Here is a 13,143-nt window from a genome sequence, read left to right as displayed (position 1 = left end):
CAGAGACAACCTTATAGGAATTTTCGAACAGGAAGAGGAGATGGCAGCCGAAAATAATAATAATGCAAGGAAGATGCTTAGTGACTTTACTACACCAAATTCCAATCTAAATGGAAGAAGCATCTCCATCCCTACAATTGGAGCAAACAATTTTGAGCTTAAACCTCAATTAGTTTCTCTGATGCAACAAAACTGCAAGTTTCATGGACTTCTAGCTGAAGATCCTTTTCAGTTCTTAACTGAATTCTTGCAGATATGTGATACTGTTAAGACTAATGGAGTAGATCTTGAAGTCTACAGGCTCATGCTTTTCCCTTTTGCTATGAGAGACAGAGCTAGAATATGGTTGGATTCTCAACCTAAAGATAGCCTGAACTCTTGGGATAAGCTGGTCACGGCTTTCTTAGCCAAGTTCTTCCCTCCTCAAAAGCTTAGTAAGCTTAGAGGGGATGTTCAAACCTTCAGACAGAAGGAAGGTGAATCCCTCTATGAAGCTTGGGAGAGATACAAGCAACTGACCAAAAAGTATCCTTCTGACATGCTTTCAGAATGGACCATCCTGGATATATTCTATGATGGTCTGTCTGAATTAGCTAAGATGTCATTGGATACTTCTGCAGGTGGATCCATTCACCTAAAGAAAATGCATGCAGAAACTCAAGAACTTATTGACATGGTTGCTAATAACCAGTTTATGTACACTTCTGAGAGGAATCCTGTGAGTAATGGGATGCCTCAGAAGAAGGGAGTTCTTGAAATTGATACTCTGAATGCCATATTGGCTCAGAATAAAATATTGACTCAGCAAGTCAATATGATTTCTCAAAGTCTGAATGGAATGAAAGCTGCATCCAACAGTACTCAAGAAGCATCTTCTGAAGAAGAAGCTTACGATCCTGAGAACCCTGCAATAGCAGAGGTAAATTATATGGGTGAACCTTATAGAAACACCTATAACCCCTCATGGAGAAATCACCCAAATTTCTCATGGAAGGATCAACAAAAGCCTCAACTAGGCTTTACTAATGGTGGAAGAAACAGGTTTAACAATAGTAAACCTTTTCCATCATCCACTCAGCAACAGACAGAGAATTCTGAACAGAATCCATCTAGCTTGGCAAATTTAGTCTCTGATCTATCTAAGGCCACTTTGAGTTTCATGAATGAAACAAGGTCCTCCATTAGAAATTTGGAGGCACAAGTGGGCCAGCTGAGTAAGAAGATCACTGAAACTCCTCCTAGTACTCTCCCAAGCAATACAGAAGAGAATCCAAAGAGAGAGTGCAAGGCCATTGATATAACAATCATGGCCGAATCCAAGGAGGAAGGGGAGCACGTGAATCCCAAGGAGGAAGACCTCCTGGGACGTCCAGTGATTAACAAGGAGTTTCCCTTTGAGGAACCAAAGGAATCTGAGGCTCATCTAGAGACCATAGAGATTCCATTGAACCTCCTTATGCCCTTCATGAGCTCTGATGAGTATTCTTCTTCTGAAGAGAATGAGGATGTTACTGAAGAGCAAGTTGCCAAGTACCTTGGTGCAATCATGAAGCTAAATGTCAAATTATTTGGTAATGAGACTTGGGAAGATGAACCTCCCTTGCTCACCAATGAACTGAGTGATCTGGATCAACTGAGATTGCCTCAGAAGAAACAGGATCCTGGAAAGTTCTTAATACCTTGTACCATAGGCTCCATGACCTTTGAGAAGGCTCTATGTGACCTTGGGTCAGGGATAAACCTCATGCCACTCTCTGTAATGGAGAAACTGGGAATCTTTGAGGTGCAAGCTGCCAGAATCTCATTAGAGATGGCAAACAACTCCAGAAAACAAGCTTATGGACAAGTAGAGGACGTGCTGGTAAAGGTTGAAGGCCTTTACATTCCTGCTGATTTCATAATCTTAGACACTGGGAAGGATGAGGATGAATCCATCATCCTTGGAAGACCCTTCCTAGCCACAGCAAGAGCTGTGATTGATGTAGACAGAGGAGAATTGATCCTTCAACTGAATAAGGACAACTTTGTGTTTAAAACTCAAGAATCTCCTTCTGTAACAATGGAGAGGAAGAATAGAAAGCTTCTCTCAGTACAGAGTTAACTAAAGCCCCCACAGTCAAACTCTAAGTTTGGTGTTGGGAGGCCTCAGCCAAACTCTAAGTTTAGTGTTGAACTCCCATATCCAAACTCTAAGTTTGGTGTTGGGAGTCTATAAAATTGACCTGATCACCTGTGTGGCTCCATGAGAGCCCACTGTCAAGCTATTGACATTAAAGAAGCGCTTGTTGGGAGGCAACCCAATTTTTATTTATCTAATTTTATTTTTATGTTTTATTAGGTTCAGGATCATGTGGAGTCACAAAATAAATCAAAAAATTAAAAATAGAATAAAAAACAGCAGAAGAAAAATCACGCCCTGGAGGAAGGACTCACTGGCGTTCAAATGCCAGTAAGGAGCATCTGGCTGGCGTTCAATGCCAGAACAGAGCATGGAGCTGGCGCTGAACGCCAGAAACAAGCATGGAACTGGCATTCAATGCCAAAAATATGCTGCATATGGGCGTTGAACGCCCAGAACAAGCATCACTTCGGCGTTTAAACGCCTGAAATGCATGCAAAGGCATTTTACATGCCTAATTAGTGTAGGGATGTAAATCCTTGACACCTCAGGATCTGTGGATCCCACAGGATCCCTACATACCTCCACTCACCTTCCCTCCTCATAATCCTATATCACCCTTTCCCAAGAACCCTTCACCAATCACCTCAATCTCTCTTCCCCATCACCTCTTCACCACTCACATCCATACACCCCACCTACCTTCAAAATTCAAAATCTCTTTTCCACCCAATCCCACCCATATAGCCGAATACACACAACCCTCCATCTCCTCCATATCTTCATCTTCTTCTATTCTTTCTTCTTTTGCTCGAGGGCGAGCAACATTCTAAGTTTGGTGTGGTAAAAGCATAGCTTTTTTTTGTTTTTCCATAACCATTGATGGCACCTAAGGCCAGAGAAACCTCTAGAAAAAGGAAAGGGAAGACAGAAGCTTCCACCTCCGAGTCATAGGAGATGGAGAGATTCATCTCAAGGGTCTATAGCTCAGTGGTAGAACATTTGACTGCAAATCAAGAGATCCCTGAGATACCTCAGGGGATACATTTTCCTCCACACAATTATTGGGAGCAAATAAGGGTGGAACATCAAGAGCACTCCATCATCCTTCATGAAATTAGAGAAGATCAAAGAGCAATGAGGGAGGAGCAACAAAGACAAGGAAGAGACATAGAAGAGCTCAAGGACATCATTGGTTGCTCAAGGAGAAAATGCCACCATCACTAAGGTGGACTCATTCCTTGTTCTTAAATTCTCTATTTTTCATTTTTATGTTAAATGTTTATCTATATTTGTGTCTTATTACATGATCATTAGTATTCAAGTGTCTATGCCTTAAAGTAGTGAATATGAATCCATTATCTCTCTTAAATGGAAAAATATTTTAATTACAAAAGAACAAGAAGTACATGGTTTCAAATTTATCCTTGAAACTAGTTTAATTATTTTGATGTGGTGACAATACTTTTTGTTTTCTGAATGAATGCTTGAACAGTGCATATGTCTTTTTGAAGTTGGTGTTTTAGAATGTTAAATATGTTGGCTCTTGAAAGAATGATGACAAGGAGACATGTTATTTGATAATCTGAAAAATCATCAAAATAATTCTTGAAGCAAGAAAAAGCAGTGAATACAAAAGCTTGCAGAAAAAAAAAGAGAGCAAAATAGCAAAAAAAAAAGAGAAAAAGAAAAAGCAAGCAGAAAAAGCCAAAAGCTCTTAAAATCAAAAGGCAAGAGCAAAAAGCCAATAACCCTTAAAACCAAAAGGCAAGGGTAAATAAAAAGGATCCAAGGCTTTGAGCATCAGTAGATAGGAGGGCCTAAAGGAATAAAATCCTAGCCTAAGCGGCTAAACCAAGCTGTCCCTAACCATGTGCTTGTGGCGTGAAGGTGTCAAGTGAAAACTTGAGACTGAGCGGTTAAAGTCAAGGTCCAAAGCAAAAAGAAGAGTGTGCTTAAGAACCCTAGACACCTCTAATTGGAGACTTTAGCAAAGCTGACTCACAATCTGAGAAGGTTCACCCAATTATGTGTCTGTGACATTTATATATCCGGTGGTAATACTGGAAAACAAAGTGCTTAGGGCCACAGCCAAGACTCATAAAGTAGCTGTGTTCAAGAATCAACATACTGAACTAGGAGAATCAATAACAATATCTGAACTCTGAGTTCCTATAGATGCCAATCATTCTGAACTTCAATGGATAAGGTGAGATGCCAAAACTATTCAAGAGGCAAAAAGCTACAAGTCCCACTCATCTGATTGGGGCTATGTTTCATTGATATTTTGGAATTTATAGTATTTTCTGGCTGTGAGCAAAAATCAGATTCAGAGGTTGAAGAAGGAATGCTGATGCTGTTGGATTCTAACCTCCCTGCACTCAAAGTGGATTTTCTGGAGCTACAGAACTCCAAATGGCGCGCTCTTAACGGCGTTAGAAAGTAGACATCCAGGGCTTTCTATCAATATATAATAGTCCGTACTTTGCCCGAGTTTAGATGACTCAAAAGGGCGTTGAACGCCAGTTCTACGCTGCAGTCTGGAGTTAAACGCCAGAAACACGTCACGAACTAGAGTTGAACGCCAAAAACACGTTACAACTTGGCGTTCAACTCCAAAAGAAGCCTCTGCACGTGTATACTTCAAGCTCAGTCCAAGCACACACCAAGTGGGCCCTGGAAGTGGATTTATGCATCAATTACTTACTTCTGTAAACCCTAGTAGCTAGTTTAGTATAAATAGAACTTTTTACTATTGTATTTACATCTTTGGATTATCTTTTGATCTTCGGATCATTTTGATGTCTTGGTTACTCCGGTTCCCCTCTGGGGCCGAGACCAATGAACTCCATTATCACTTATATATTTTCAACGGTAGAGTTTCTGCAGTCCATAGATTAAGGTGTGGAGCTTTGCTGTTCCTCATGATTTAATGAAAAGTACTACTGTTTTCTATTCAATTCAACTTATTCCGCTTCTAAGATATCCATTCGCACCCAAGAACATGATGAATGTGATGATTATGTGACGCTCATCATCATTCTCACTTATGAACGCGTGCCTGACAAACACTTCCGTTCTACATGCAAATAAGCTAGAATGAGTATCTCTTAGATATCTAATACAGAGGACCGAGTCCGAGATATTAGAATCTTCGTGGTATAAGTTAGAACCCATGGATGGCCATTCTTGAGATCCGGAAAGTCTAAACCTTGTCTGTGGTATTCCGAGTAGGATCTGGGAAGGGATGGCTGTGACGAACTTCAAACTCGCGAGTGCTGGGCGTAGTGACAGACGCAAAAGGAGGCTGAATCCTATTCCAGTATGATCGAGAATCTCCAGATGATTAGCCGTGCCGTGACAGAGCATTTGGACCTTTTTCACAGAGAGGATGGGATGTAGCTATTGACAACGGTGATGCCTTACAGAAAGCTTGCCATGGAAATGAGTAGGACTGGTTGGATGAAGACAGTAGGAAAGCAGAGGTTCAGAGGAGTGAAAGCATCTCTATACGCTTATCTGAAATTCTCACCAATGAATTACATAAGTATTTCTATCTTTATTTTCTGTTTATTTATTATTATTATTATTCAAAAACTCCATAACCATTTGATATCCGCCTGACTGAGATTTACAAGATGACCATAGCTTGCTTCATACCAACAATCTCCGTGGGATCGACCCTTACTCACGTAAGGTTTTATTACTTGGACGACCCAATGCACTTGCTGGTTAGTTGTATCGAAGTTGTGACAAATTATGAATTAAGATTAGAGCACCAAGTTTTTGGAGCCATTACCAGGGATCACAATTTCGTACACCATATGCCTTAAAAATTTTAATTTTAATTATCCTTTATCACCATTTGATGCCGTGATCCATGTGTTAAGTAATTTCAGGCTTCATAGGTAAGATATAGCTTAGAGGACAGAAAGGAAACACGCAAAAATGGAAGGAATGCACAAAATGGAGTTTTGAAGAAAATGGCAGCGACGCGCACGTATAGACGACGCAGATGCGTGCCTAGTGCAAAGTACAAGCGACACGTTCGCATGGCAAGGAAAATCTCCAAATGACGCACACGCGTGACGGACGCCACGTGCAGAAAATTGCAGAAGTCACCCCAGCGATTTCTGGGCCCTTTTTCAGCCCAAATCCAAGCCCAGAAACACAGAATAGAGGCTGGAGATTGAAGGAATCAAGGAGAACAATTGATAATTTACAATTTTAGGTTTTAGATGTAGTTTTTTAGAGGGAGAGGCTCTCTTAGGTTTTAGAATTAGGATTTCTCTTAGGGTATGGTTATTTCTTCATTCTAGGTTCAATGTTCCTTTAATTTAATTTCTCTTCTACTTTAGTCATTCTATTACTTTAGTTGATTACTTGATGTTGCCAATTTGGTTTATGGATTCCTATGTTTAATTTGATTTTCTATTTAATACAATTCGAGGTATTTCAGATTTATGATTGCTTTCTTCTATTTTGATATAAAAAATTTAGATTTTTCCCCCTTTGCTTTGGTTGAGTAATTGGTGACACTTGAGTTATCAAACTCAGCTGTGGATTGAAAATTAGAATTTGCTGATTGATTTGGATCCCTCTAAAGCTAGTCTTTCCACAGGAGTTGACTAGAACTTGAGGAATCAAATCGATTAGTCCACTTGACTTTCCTTTATTTAGTAAGGGTTAACTAAGTGGGAGCAATAAACAATTCCCATCACACCTGATAAGGATAACTAGGATGGAATTTCTAGTTTTTATACCTGATAAACCCATATTTTATGATATATTTTGTGCCTAATTTAAGTGATTTATTCAATCCTTCACTCACTTATTCATATAAATTTCATGGTTTTACTTTCCCTTCCTATGCTTTAAAAGTAATTATTTTAATTACCCTTTATTTCCATTCGATGCCGTGATTCGTGTGTTGAGTAGTTTCAGAACTTCTAAGGCAGGAATGACTTAAAGGATGGAAAGGAAACATACAAAATTGGAAGGAAAGCATAAAATGGAGTTTTTGAAGAAACTGGCAGTGACGCGATCGTATGGACGACGCGGCCGCATGCCAGCGCGAAATGGCAGTGACGCGACCGCGTGATTGATGCGATCGCGCACCTTAAGCGAAACGCATATGACGCGGACGCATGACTGAAGCGACCACGTGACAAGAAAAACTCCAAATGACGCGACCGCGTGACCCACGCGGACGCGTGACCCACGCGGACGCGTGACCCACGCGGACGCGTGACCCACGCGTACGCGTGACAGAGGCTACGCACCAAAAAGTACAGAAAATGCTCCCAGCGATTTCTGAAGCCCTTTTTGGCCCAAATCCAAGTCCAGAAGGCACAGATCAGAGGTTATGAAGTGAGGGAATGCATCCATTCAGAAGAGAGTCTCCAATTAGTTATTTTTCATGAATTAGATGTAGTTTTGAGGGAGAGGTTCTCTCCTCTCTCTTTTAGGATTTAGAATTAGGATTTCTTTTGCTTTCAGGATTATCTCTTTTTATCAGGTTCAACATTCCTTTTTATTTAGCTTCTCAATTTAATTTATGAATTCTTCTATGTTACAGATTATTCTTTGAATTAATGTTATTTGAGGTATTTCAGTTTATTATTGCTTTCTTTTATTTATGTTACCGTTGCTTCCAATCTGAAGACATTTTTATTCCAGTAGATTTACTTGTCCCCTTTGGTCTTGGTTAAGAAATCAGTAACTCAGGAGTTATCAAACTCAACATGATTGATAATTGTTATCTTTGCTAATTGAATTGAACTTCAATAATCCCAATCTTCCCTTAGGGATTAACTAGGATTTGAAGATCAACACAATTAGTCACTTGACCTTTCCTTGCTTTAAGTGAAGACTAACTAAGTGGAATTAAGATTCAATATTCATCATCATTGATAAGGATAACTAGGATAGGATTTCTAATTTCTCATACCTGGCCAAAAGTTTATTTTACAGTTATTTATTTATTTTACAGTCTTTTAATTATTTTAATTGTAATTTAAATTACTTGTTCCTCATCTTCAAAACCCCGATTTACAATCTCCAAAAACAATAATAAGAACATACTTCCTTGCAGTTCCTTGAGAAGACGACCCGAGGTTTAAATACTTCGGTTATCAATTTTTAAGGGGTTTGTTACTTGTGACAACCAAAACGTTTGTACGAAGGGATTTCTGTTGGTTTAGAAACTATATCTACAACGCGACTGTTTTTATAAAATTTTTTACTGGCAAAAATCCTAACGTCAATACCTTGTAATGGTTTTCATGATAATTAATTTACTTTCTTGCCAGTTTATTTTCCTGTTCCTTATTTCAAAAACCCAAAAATATACCCTTTTCAATAACCAATAATAAATCATACTTCCCTGCAACTTCTTGAGAGATGACCCGAGGTTTAAATACTTCAATTATAAATTTTATTGGGTTTTGTTACTTGTGACAACCAAAACTTTTGTACGAAAGGATTCTTTGTTGGTTTAGAAACTATACTTACAACGTGATTACTTTTATGAAATTCTTTACTAGCAAAAGTCCTCTTGTAAATAAGATAAGATAACTATCTTATCTCTAGAAAGGTCACTCCACACTATTATAAATACACTAGAGCTCTCAGGTATAACTCATACTCTGATTCTACTAAAAACCTGCTTAAAGCCCATGCTAACTTAAGCATCGGAGTCTCTTGCAGGTACCACCACCCTCCGGTAACGAAGGATCAGCAGCATCTCCAGCTCCACCAGTTCCATCAGGTCGGACACGGCAGCTCCGACCATCAGATCCAACAGGTCGGACACGACCGCCCAAGCCCCCAGATCCAACAAGTCGGACACGACAGTTCCGGCCACCACAGCAGATCTCATCCGAGATCGACCTTCAGTTTCAGGTAACCCTCGGAACATCGGCGCCGTTGCCGGAGACCTTGGAAGTCATTCCATCATCATGGTGGACAACCTTGACAACGACCATAACTCTTATTTGAAAAATAGAACACCACATAAGAATGCGGACATCACGCCGAAGGACACATCTCAACCAAACGGAGACAAGCATTCTCCAAATATGAAAATCTTAGAAGCCCTTCGTGAACAGCAGAATCGTCTCAAGCAGCTCGAACAGGAGGCAGAATACCAGCGTAAAGCCGAGAGAAGCCTCCGGAGATAAACTAGGCGACACCGAGAGTTAGAAGATAAGCTCCTAAAACTCGAAGTGGACCTAAAAACCAAAACCATTCAACCCGGTCACGATGACAACTCCCACAAGAATCAAGATCCCTTCACCAAAGAAATCTTGAAAGCTAAAGTTCCAAAGGATTTTAAAGCTCCCGACATGACCCCATACGACGGTACGTCCGATCCAAGCCTTCATCTCAGCAATTTTAGAAGCAGAATGTATCTCACCGACGCCTCGGACGCTATTCATTGCAAAGCCTTCCCAACTACCCTAACAAAGACAACAATTAAGTGGTTTGACAGTGTGCTTCCCAGATCCATCACAAGTTTTGATGACTTAGCCAAAAAGTTTTTTGCCAGATTTTCCATCCAGAAGGACAAGGCCAAACACGCCTCAAGCCTATTAGGAATCAAGCAAGGAGATCGAGAGAGTCTTTGATCTTACATGAAAAGATTCAACAAAGCATGCCTGGACATACAAAGTCTACCAACAGAAGCAGCCATCATGGGTCTCATCAATGGCCTACGGGAAGGACCCTTTAGTCACTCCATATCAAAGAAACATCCAACATCTCTAAATGAAGTACAAGAACGGGTAGGGAAATACATCAACATGGAGGAGAACTCTCGACTAGGAGAGACCTCAAAGCCTGGATTCTCCTACTCATCTCGGGACAAGGATAAAGAGTCCAAGAAAAAAGAAGATCAACCCGAAGAGAAGCCTAGAAAATACCACAATTACACCCCTCTTCGGGTGTCTCTTGTGGATGTTTACCGAGAAATATCCCACACTGAAAAGATCCCACCACCTCGCCCAATCAAAAGTAAAAATGAGGAGGAAATCGGACAGAATACTGTGAACACCACCAAATCTATGGACATCCTACCAACAAGTGCTTCGACTTAAAGAATATCATAGAAAAATTGGTAAGAGAGGGGCGACTAGATCGGTACTTAGCCAACAAAACGGATGAACCCAGAAAAAGAAGAAGGGACGAAGAGGTCGGACGAGTTGAACGTCCACCTCACACCGAAGAGATCGGACGAGTTGAACATCCACCTCACACCGAAGAGGTTGGACGAGTTGAACGTCCGCCTCATACTGAAGAGGTCGGGCGAGTTGAATGTCCACCTCACACCGAAGAGGTCGAACGAGCTGAACGTCCACCTCACACCGAAGAGGTCAGACGAGTTGAACGTCCACCTCACACCGAAGAAGTCGGACGAGTTGAACGTCCACCTCACACCCCTAAGAGACATGTTCATATGATAAATGAAGGATTCGCAGGAGGAGGGATCTCTAAATCATCTCGCAAAAGACACCTCAAAGAGGTATATTAAGGAAGGGAGAGAGGTTTGAAAAGGACAACGGAGTGCGAAAAAGCCTTCCGAGATTTCAAAAATTCTTGGGGCAACCACCCATTCTTACCAAACCACGGAAAAGTCAAGAACTCATATTATACCTCGCAGTGAAAAGTCGGGCAATAGCCTCAGCACTAGTCAGAGAAGACGAAAGTGGGCAACAACCGTCTACTTCATTAGCAAAGCTCTATAAGGGGCCAAACTAAACTATCAAAAGATAGAAAAAGTTCGCCTACGCCCTCATACTCACTTCTCGACGACTCCACCCATACTTTCAAGCTCACACTATCAGAGTTCGGACCAACCAGCCCATAAAAGGCATCCTACAGAAAACAGACTTAGCTGGAAGAATCCTACAGTGGGCAGCTGAGTTATCTGAATTCGATCTTCGATATGAAGCTCGGACAGCCATCAAATCACAAGTATCTGGCTCGGACAGCTCAGGCAATTCGGGGGACCCTAGACAAAACCAGAAAACAACTCGGAGAATCCAGGGGTTATGAGGTCTGACATATACCTCAGGAACAGAATGCCCAAGCTGATGTACTTTCGAAACTAACCAGCACCAACAGCTCGGACAATTCGGGGGATATGAGGTCCGACATATACCTCGGGAACAGAATGCCTGAGCTGGTGCACTTTCAACACTAGCCAACACCAAACCAGGGGGCAATAATAGAAGCCTCATCCAAGAAACACTGCAAAATCCATCAACCTCGGAGGAAGAAAAGGTCCTAACCATATCAGGTCAGGGTCGTTCCCCCGGAGTCAAGGAAGGAAAACAAACCCTCTCTTCAGAGTCTGGCGACATTAACTCATAATTCTTCTCCTCATCCCTATCCCTACATATTTTATGGAACCTCCTAAGTCGCACACAGTACTCAGGGTCAGCCACAGTAACACACATTAAAACTATGGAATCCAGCCAGTCAGACATGCCGTCCGGGATCTTAGTAGACATCTCAGCAATGTTAGTAAGGGAAGACATAAGTCAACTATTCCTACAGTAAGAAAAGAAAAATGGGGTTACTACCAAACAACTCGGGCAAATAAAGAAACAACTCGGACAATAACAGCAAAACATCAAGTGCTAGATACAACAGTAAAAGGAAAACCCCAGGACTCACATGAAAGTCCAGGGGCACCCTTTAGAGGTAACAACAGGGCAAGAACACAAAGAAGAGAAGTTGACAATCTATACCCAAACAGTTTGAACACCTCTCAAACAAAAGGTCAAAACAAAAGAGAGAGAAAAGAAAGACTAACCTGCAGAAAAGAAGATGAGAAACGGCTCAAATCAAGAACAACGAAGATACCAACTCCCAAACTCAAAGGGAAGAGCTCGACCCACTTCCAGAAGTCCAAAAAAGTGCTCGGATTAGAAAGGAAGCACTAAAGCATCGAATGGACCTAATGTCGGTCAGGAGAAGGGAAGCTAGTAGCCAACTAGAAAAGACCATACCAAGTTGTCCAGAAGTACTGGGGAAAGGTCACCACAAAGTATCCGACCTCGAGGGGCGAGAGGTACCAAGGTCATGGCATGCCTGCAATCTAAGAAGGGCGCCAGGCCGAGATCTAAAAGATTGCCTGACCTAGAAGGATTCCCTAAAAAGTTTCCAACCAAGACGCATTAATCTGAGCGCAAAAATTCAGCGTCCGAAAACAAAGCTACAGGTTGGCAAGGTGAAAACCAAATTCACCATTCGATCACGACAAGGTCGGTAAGATGAAAACCAAAATTCATCGTCCGATTACAAAGCTACAAGTCGGCAAGGTGAAAACCAAATTTACTGTCCGACCACGACAAGGTCGGCAAGGTGAAAACAAAATTCACCATCCGATCACGACAAAGTCGGCAAGATGAAAGCGACAAAAAGTTATAAAAAGTAATCCATAGAAAGAGGCCTGACGAGGTCTGAGAAAAAATAGATTGCTAAAAATAACTTAGGGTGGACCGACATGAAGAAGTCGGACCAATCGACCAAAGCGACAATGTTATAAAAAGTAATTCATAGAAAGAGGCCTGACGAGGTCTGAAAAAAAATGGATTGCTAAAAATAACTCGAGAAGGACCGACAAGAAGAAGTCAGACCAGACCGATCAAAGCGACAAAGTTATAAAAAGTAATCCATAGAAAGTGGCCTGACGAGGTCTAAGAAAAAATAAATTACTAAAAATAACTGAAGAAGGATCGACTAGAGAAGTCAGACCAACAAAAGGTGTGCGCTAGAAGGAACACAGTTCTGCCAAAAAGCCACGACTCCACGACAAGGCTATCAAAATTGTTCAGACTGACTAAAAAGGGTTCTACGAGAACACTAAAAAGTTGTCGGACAAATTAGCCCAAACGATCACCTCGACAAACAAAAAGAGGTCGGACAACAAAAGTTCCAACACTACAAAAGATCCACAAAAGGGACAAAGACATCTCGCAACAGTCAGAGGAAGGCCAGGAATGCTTTTTTGAAAGGTA

At 41.2% G+C, this 13,143-nt stretch overlaps 1 non-coding gene across 1 annotated transcript; it reads right to left on the bottom strand.

The window, feature by feature from the left end:
* Window positions 1-436: 436 nt before the first annotated feature.
* LOC148568165 (small nucleolar RNA R71) lies at window positions 437-544 on the bottom strand. Its single transcript, XR_015882344.1, has one exon. It is a non-coding gene; the product is annotated as a small nucleolar RNA R71 (small nucleolar RNA).
* Window positions 545-13,143: the final 12,599 nt, after the last annotated feature.

Source organism: Arachis ipaensis, chromosome B4, assembly GCF_059453495.1.
Source record: "Arachis ipaensis isolate K30076 ecotype BB chromosome B4, ASM5945349v1, whole genome shotgun sequence".
Classification (NCBI taxonomy): domain Eukaryota; kingdom Viridiplantae; phylum Streptophyta; class Magnoliopsida; order Fabales; family Fabaceae; genus Arachis; species Arachis ipaensis.
Note: the sequence above shows the minus strand (reverse complement) of the source record. Positions and strands in the feature narration are given on the sequence as shown.